This window comes from Triticum aestivum, chromosome 4A, assembly GCF_018294505.1.
Source record: "Triticum aestivum cultivar Chinese Spring chromosome 4A, IWGSC CS RefSeq v2.1, whole genome shotgun sequence".
Taxonomy (NCBI): Eukaryota; Viridiplantae; Streptophyta; class Magnoliopsida; order Poales; family Poaceae; genus Triticum; species Triticum aestivum.
The window spans coordinates 537,500,260-537,509,055 of NC_057803.1; the positions used below are offsets into that span (position 1 = coordinate 537,500,260).

Below are 8,796 nucleotides of genomic sequence, written 5' to 3' on the forward strand. Positions count from 1 at the left end.
AAGGTTGCTAGAGCGACAACAGATTAAACTCAGATAAGTAGGTAGTTGTGTACAAGAGCAAAGGAGACTTTACACTTACAAGCTATGATTGAGTTTTATCTTAATGATCTTTAGTAGTTGCAAATGCTTGCTAGAATACAAATCATAAGGCGTGTGATCCTAGCAAGGAACGTGTGTCAAGCTTATACCTCTCCCTCATATAAAATTGTAATGACAGCGATCAATCTACTTATCAATTGCCTAGGACATGCCTCTCACTTTTCTGTTGGAGATGCTCCGCGTTTCTAACACACGCCGGAGGCTTAAGATGGAGCCAGACAGAAATGCATACAACATTAACGTTAAAAATCATTGAGATGGAACCAGACACAAATGTGTACAACATTAACGTTAAAAGTCATTCAGACAAGTAGTTGATAGGTCAAAAGCTAAACCTCGATGTTACGAACCATCTCCATCCAGTTCTATTCGATGACGAGAGAACAAAATCACACACATTTGACACTTACAACACCACATCTAAATGACTGGGGTCACAGCGGCTATCAAGTCAGGCATCAGTTGAGCCTCCTGCACAATTCACCAGAACAGAAGGAAATCGACAAAATCAGAACAGTTTGGTAGAAAAAGAAAATGACGTGGACAAAAAGGAAATGAAAATACGAAATTCTCCCATGCCAATGCAGATTCAGGCACATTGACACATTGACACATCGTTCGGCGTCATAGGCCAGAAATTTAGTTCATGCCAGTCATTTTTCCCACTCAATCCAGAGATCACCAGCCTTCCTTTGGCGATCAACTGGAAGTAGAAATAAGCTTAAGGTAGGATTGCATCTCCACATACAAATACCAGCGACCTACTATGATGCAAAAATGAACAAACCCCACCAACCAACATCCTTAATGGACTATCAATGGATAACCTTACTAGTTAAAGGTGCATCACGAAAATTCTTTCTTCACATGTGTTTATGTGGTGCATGTTCAGAAAACTTGGGGGAGGAAGACAAACTCCTGACGTACCTTTCTACTCTACTTTAGCACCTTCAAGAGCCTGAATGCACCAGTAGCAGCAGTGACAAAGCACCTTCTGGGTTGATTATTGCTTGTAAGTGGCGAGGTTCTTCGCACTGGACCAAGTTTATGATTTGGAGTTGTTGTAGATCCATTGGCTATTGAGTTACTCAGAGAGACATGGAGTTGTCCATGGTTAACACGAGACCTAGGATCTGAGCTTGCATGGGCTGGATACACCTTCAAAGGAACCCGAGCTTGTAACACTGATCTCCAATATGGGAAAAAGCTTCTCTTTGTATACGTGGGATCCCATCCTCCGCCTACTTTCTTTCTCACAGCCTGTCACATATTTCAGTAGAGGTACATCATAAAAAATAGAAACATCCATGCTTCCAGCCAGTACCTCTCGCTTGAGATGTACTCCCTCCATCCCATAATATGATCTTATATTATGGGAAAGGGAGTATTATGTTGATCAATACACAACATTGGTGTTTCATCATTAGATATAAATGATCTTACTACAGTGTAGTAATTAAGTAGCATGCTTAAGCAACATAAAAAGCTGTTGAACCAGCACAATGCATGGCACAAAAATGAGTACAGTCTTTAAAACAGTACCTGGAACCGAGATTAGGCCAAGATGAGTACAGTCAGAAGTCAAGAAAACAGGCTTTAAAACAGTATCTGAAAGCGTTCATGGGATTTGTCAATTTGGGAAAATTTTACTTCCTCACGTATTCTTAAAAAAAGTTGATGTAAGATAAAATAAAATGAAAGGAAAGGGCACATATTCTTATAGCTTTCTTTCTTTTTGCTGCCACAATATCATTACTCGTTACTGAACAACATCAGTCTATTAAAACTAGATCAACCCCAGATTTGATTATCTTTACCTTCTTCTCTGCAGCATTCAGCTTGGCTGATTCCATAACTGCCATGTTTGCATCTGTAAGCCCTATTATCCAGTTTAAAAATAAGGGGAGAGATTAAGACTCAGTTTGAGCCCAAACACCTTTGCATGACTCTCCGTTTGACTTTCTGCAGTCATAAGGCTGGCTTCAAGAAGTTGAAGACAAAATAAAATAATCAGCAAAATAACCATTTATTCACATAGAAAATTATTGTGTGAAGCAATACAAAGAATAGTACAGGTTTATAGTGTCCATAAGATCTCCAGTAGGGCAAAATCCACACTCCTTGAGAATAGATGAAACATGTTGAAAGACCTCCACATGGGACACCTACATAACATACAAGAGTTGTATAAGGCAATATATCTGTAACATAGATCTACTGTATATACAATGTAGCAATTATATAACCAATTGTAAGCAGCGAGATGATGGAAAGAATTGTTTGGAGGAGAAAACTGCAATTGTGCGATATGAGTTGGAAGGCAATAGAACAGTGCGCAAAGAGTTATCGCATTCAATTCACTACATGATAAACATATTCGGATTCATCTAGACTACTGTATCATGTCTATACAAAAACAACAAAGCCTTTAGTCCCAAACAAGTTGGGGTAGGCTAGAGGTGAAACCCATAAGATCTCGCGACCAACTCATGGCTCTGGCACATGGATAGCAAGCTTCCCACACCCCTGTCCATAGCTAGTTCTTTGGTGATACTCCAATCCTTCAGGTTCTGTGTATCATGTCTATCTTAAAGCAAAATCTGTTAACCTCCACAAGTTCTGTGTATTTAACTACACGTTATAATCTATCTAGACGCTTCAAAGGTACGAGTCAAGAACTGCATCACAATTCTGTATATTTAACTACACGTCACAGTTATTCAAATTCCAACTATTTCAAATCAATTTAATTGTTTTGTTTTGGTTTCCCAAAGAGAAAGGTGTCAATTTCTTCAGGCTGTATGATCCAAATGAAGTGCAGACAAACTTAAAAAGGTTAGTCATGAACTGCATACACCTAGTGTTTGTTGAACTACATTGAACTGTCCTCCGGAATCACCGACAAGTTGCTGTAATGAGCTCCAACCCCCTGTTTCTTGGAGGACCTGGAGTTTCTAGGCTAAATAAAGTATCTTAAGCATAAATTTTCAGTCTAACATGGATAAAGAAGGCTCATGTCAACGCCTTTAATATACCCCAGCTCCAGCACCTAGAATTTTTGGAGCTGGGAGTCATGCCAAACAGCTGCCACCATAAAATATGGAAGTACTCATTTTACCAAATTATCTGCCACACATCCAGTAAATAAACAGAGAGAAATGACAAAAGCACATGTTCTGTATTCATGCACCATGCAACAGCATTAACCAAACACTTGATGTTGATACGGGCAATTTTACTGCTAAAAATGATACAAGGCAGTGACAAAACCAGAAAATAGAAACAAATGAAGCCAAGAACAAACAAAATTGGCACTTCACACTATACTCATGTCAGATAATATTAATATGGAGAAGAGTGTTTCTGTCACCAATGTGTTCACTATTTATGCATGCATTAAGTATTCATTGTAAGACTCGCATTTCCATGACACAAATGCATATGGTACTGGAGAAGGAGCTAACATGCTCCTTCTACTTGTAGTGTGTGAATTCAATGCAGAAAGCATAAAAAATTGTACCTATCATGAACTCGTATAGCAATCTCCTTCGCAATGTAATAATATCAAGCAATGTCTTAGAAGATAAAGCACAAAAGGTGCTCTTATAGTTTGTTTGTCTGTTCGATGATGAAGATAAAAGGTGCTCTTATAGTTTGTTTGTTTGTTATCCATATACTCATCCACACCAGACAGGGGATCTGATGTGGTTGAGTATATGGATAACTAATAACAGGCTGATTGTTACTAATACTTTTGACATAGAACATTTCATTTAATAGCTATTATAACGGCATTACTCTCATCAATTATTTGCTCTTGTTTCATTATATCTGCCATCACCTTTCCCAAGTGTTCAGAAATAAGAGGGGTTTGTATCCCATTGCATTATATGACAGGCTAAACATTACAACAAGAATCATCTATTCAACCAACAAACCGATGTAAAGTGGATGGAAATTTTCCGAATCTAAGTAGCACCTTGGGTTTGAGTTTCTTTCAATTAACAAGAACAGAATTCACAAACTACACATTCTCACACATATTATCAGGAAACTACACTTCTTTTAGCATGAGCTGCAATGATAGGCCAACAGGTCAACCACTCAGTTCAGCAGAGCCACATGTGGTACGACATGTTATTCATAGTTGTCCAGCTGGTAAAATGTGCAGCTTTATGATAACATTAGCACAATAAGTACAAATCTGGTATAAGGGCTCGAAAAAGTATAGCATTATTAGTTTCAGTTGAGGTGAGAATTATCTTCTTGCTAAGACGGAGCAAGTATAACATTTTTATTTTCAGTTGAAGTGAAAATTATCTTCTTGCTAAGACTAGGGCATGTATTAAATATTAAGCGAAAGGCATCAGAGGTGCTGCAGCCGCAATATACCGAAAACACCTTACCACAGAATGCGCTTGAATGTATGCAGAAAGATCTTCACCGGCATGGGAAATTACATCAACAAGCAGCCATGCACAATCGTTAAGCGTCTTCCTTTCCTCCAGAAGCTCCTGTACCATTCCAAGTGAACCTTTCTCGTTTCTCAAGGCATATGAATGCCTCGTTATACACTTCTCGATGATTTCAAACCATTTTTCTTACTACTGCCATTTATCTTGGAAGAACTAACCCCACGGATCTGCTCTTGAGCAGCCAGTAGTAGAACAGCAGACTGGATAATTTTTCCATCCTCAATATAATTCCAGAGCTCTTCGAGTAGATTATTTGTTTTCTCTGCAAGCAGTCTAATTGTGTCCAAGAAGATCTTCTGTAAAACAACAAGGAACAATAATCTAAGTCCATTCAGCATTCATACGCAAGCAAGCAATGTTGAATAATCTTTCTATATATCAATGTGTTTCCTCCTATCAAAGTAAATATGGATTAGGGACAATCTCCAAGGCAAAGAAAATAAAATTAATTACTAGCAACAGTTTTTGTATATTTTATTGATGAAGTTTTATCCTTTACTATAAGAAGATACACTGCACATGAAGCAAGACAAGAAGGATTAATAAATGTGAACTTTACTTTCTCTGACAAGTTGAGATGAAAGGATGCCCGATACTTAGTATCACTAATTTCATTATAACCTGTCAGGGGTTTCTGACAGGTTGAGATGAAAGGATGCCCGGTACTCAGAACCATAGTTACTCTTTACGTCATGCTGCAAAAGTAGTAATTCGTATAGGGAGGGAAGTGAAACAGACCATTTCAGGTAGACACAGCAGATGAATAAGCTTGTAGACATATCCTCATGATTCTGGCTGTGAGAAGGATTGTCCTCCAGATTGTCCTCCAGATACTTATGCAGGCAAGTATTCTCAACTGCGACATGGAGCGGGAGTAGATTCTCGATGACATCATTGCCAACTGTGCGCACATTGGGTGATGCACCATGGCGTAAAAGCAGCTTGATCATGTCAACAGAGAACCTTTCAGCAGCTTCATGGAGCACGAAGTATCCATATTTGTTTATGCAGTTGGGATTGGCGTGCATCCCATAGAGCTCAGGTGCCATGCCCTCCAATACGACTTTTGCACATCGCAGGGCATTGAAACTGACAATGAAGGTTAAGGTTTGTGCGGTGATGGTAAGATAAGATGACATGCCCTGGCCTTCACAGTTCTCGAAAAATCGGAGGAAGCACCGGACACTATCCTTTACAAGGATGTGCTCCAATTTGGCATATATGTCCAAGAAGGCATCACCCACCCACTAGATGAGTCCGTCACAATTGAAAAAGGTGAAAGGCGTCAGTTATCCAACTAAAAACACCACAAAATAAACTGTCGTTTGGTCTATGGAGGTGCTGACAACAATTGAAACAACAAAACCTTGTAACGCAAGCAAGTTGGTGTACACTGAAGATAAAACCAAACATGAGGCACCAACAAGGAGAGAAGGAAAAGTAAGGGGATCTAAAGCTAGCATGGTTCAGGCATGCGAATCCACATGTTCCTATCCAAGGTTCATATATGACAACAACAAACATATTGTTTCAGTAGACTTAAGTACCCTATAATATTACAGGGTTAAACAAAGTAACTAATGTAATGGAATGAGTCATCAATCAAATTATGTAAATGAAGGTAACACAAACCTTGGGAGCAGGGTCTGGGATGATTATGTCATTTGCCATGGACTTGGCGATCTTAATATCCCTTTCTAGCATAAGCTGAAAGAGAGAATGTCAGGAGTCAGCACTGGAAAAGAAAAAATAAGGCGAGAGGAATATCACACAGATGGATAGTTATCATACCTCCTCAACCTTTTCCAAATCAAAATCCTCAGTGATTTCAAAACAAGGGACAGGGGGCTTCGGATAATCATTTCTTACTGTGATTGCTTTATCTTTATCATCTTTGCCCAGGGCAAGTAACTCATTTTTCCACAATGCATTAAATTTTGATCCCATCCTTTCGTTTTCCTGAAACAAGGAAGTTCAATATCGAATTATGTTCCAAACAAGATTAGTACAAGGGCCACTGAAATAAATCCAGGAAGACCCTGAGATAAAATGAGTCTTATCTAAAATGGATCGCGGATCACTGAAACATAAACATATGCTGCAAATAGAAAATGATGTATTTACTCTGTAAATCCAGAAATGTAACAATGCTAAGTGTGAAATGAAGGGCCGCACAAATTTCTCAGATACAAGTTGAACCAAGTGATAGAAACTCTGGTGCATAGACATTATGGAAATCCAGAAACCAAAAGTTAATTTGATGTTACAGTTGAACAAGTATAAATGATATTCACAGGTTAATGACTCCCACGAATAACTAAATTGGCCTTGCTGATGCCACCTGAAGGACAACGGGACATCTTCACATGCAAGGAACGACTACTAACTAAACAAAAAACAGTAGTTACATTTTGAGTATAATATTTACTTTCATATAAGAAACATGTCATGAATCAGTGCTTATATACAACTCGCAGAGTACATACACACAGATGGCTAGGAAGCAACACTGAGACTAAATACTGCGCCGACGAAACAAGGTGCAGGAAAAATTAAGCTTTCAGTCCAAGGTTCAGATTCGACATTTTGACATGAGGAACAGCCCGGAATCTGAGAGTTGTAACCAACAGATGCTGACCCCGAACCATAAGGCAGATAGCTATTTCAAACTTGGCCTTACAAGAGGAGTTTCTTGAATCCCGGCCCATACTAGCCTGGCGTTTTCATCACGAGTCTAAAAAACCGTCGGGCTCAGGCCTTGTTCTCGTCCTCCAATCTGTACTGGCCAGGGAGAGCAAGGCCTGAGCTATCTGCCGAAACCAATCTCGTATTTCCAACCACTCAGCATGGAGTGAGTGGGACAGGATTCCAGAAACCTCACTTCCTGACTCCTCCAAACAACACAAACCCTTCTCGGCCTTGCAGCAACCCCGTCGACCCCACTCCAACACCCCTGGCTCCAATTTAGCTGCGTATCTGATGATATATTTCTTCTGGTCTGCAAAGGATTCATCCGCTTCTTCTGATCAAGGTAAGATTCCATCTTTCTCAAGATACAGCCAGTGGTAATGCATCAAATTTGTGATTTTTTGTCACCAGTTCCGTTCTCTTGTACTCTAATTGCCAGGGTAGCTTGTTGTTCTTGCTTTTTTTAAATCTCAAAGTCAGAGCATCTCTTTGCAAGGAACTTGTGAATCGACGGTCAGAAAAAAAATCAGTAAAAGTTGAGGAGAGGGGACGAGATATCAGCTCTTTATTAGAGAACCGTCACCGAGAGTTTTACAGATCGGAGATCAGATCAATCAAGAACGACGCGACAGCAATGATTTATCTAGGGATTTACAATCAGCTTTAGTCGACCGCAAACGTATCAAAGAAGGCCCGACCAACGATTTCATCAGAACCCTAGGGCAAGATTCGGCACACTTCATCACACACACAAACCACACATAACAGATCAGATAGCAAACGAGAAGAGAAGGAAGAGCGGTGCGCGTGTGGCGCGTGCGGCGGGAAGAGCGGTACCTCGTTCCCGGCTCGCGGCGGATCTGGAAGGAGGCGAGGCGACGGCGCGTGTGTCGGTCGCTCGTCTCGCGCAGACATACTGTATGCGGCGGCTGGGAATGCGAGAGTGAGGAAAGGGGGTTGTGTGGTCGGAGGTGCTTATAGCATGCTGTATTTTTATTTTTATTTTTTTGAGTGGTTATATAGCACGCTTTATGGGATCGGCGGCGACGCTCACCAGGGCTGCAGGCCCATGCGGCGACAAGGAAAAACAACCAGCGATCGAAAGCCCAAAGTTTCCAGGATCGGGCGCCCATGCAGAAGGTTAATTGGCCGGCCCATTAAGCACGAGCTCGCTCGGGTCGCTCGTCCCTCGATCCCAGGTCGCTAGTTAACAATTCTCCAGCTTTTATGTACTTGCCACTATCAATTTCCGTTGAATAAAGTTTGGTAACACCCCCGCAAAAAAAAGTTAACAATTCTAAAAAAAAGGTCGCTAGATTACTGTTCTTTTTTTTTGTGAATAGTCGCTAGTTAATTGCTGACCACGACCATGGACTACTAACCAGGTTGTTGACTGTTAACTTTCACAGAAAAGTTCATGGAAACTTCAAAAAATCTTAAATTCGAAAAAAAAATCACGCATTCAAAAAATATTCATGAATTTGAAAAAAACATTAAATTTGAAAAAATATCAAATTCAAAAAAATCATGGATT

At 40.1% G+C, this 8,796-nt stretch overlaps 1 pseudogene across 1 annotated transcript; it reads right to left on the minus strand.

Annotated features, from left to right (window-relative positions):
* Window positions 1–328: 328 nt before the first annotated feature.
* On the minus strand, window positions 329–8,258 carry LOC123086778 (uncharacterized; annotated as a pseudogene). The gene is made up of 10 exons (XR_006441122.1): window positions 8,100–8,258; window positions 6,366–6,533; window positions 6,207–6,281; window positions 5,313–5,821; window positions 4,506–4,870; window positions 2,173–2,264; window positions 2,036–2,079; window positions 1,917–1,978; window positions 1,027–1,359; window positions 329–570 (listed from the first exon to the last, which is right to left on the minus strand). The product of XR_006441122.1 is annotated as an uncharacterized protein (transcript).
* Between the last annotated feature and the right edge of the window lie 538 nt (window positions 8,259–8,796).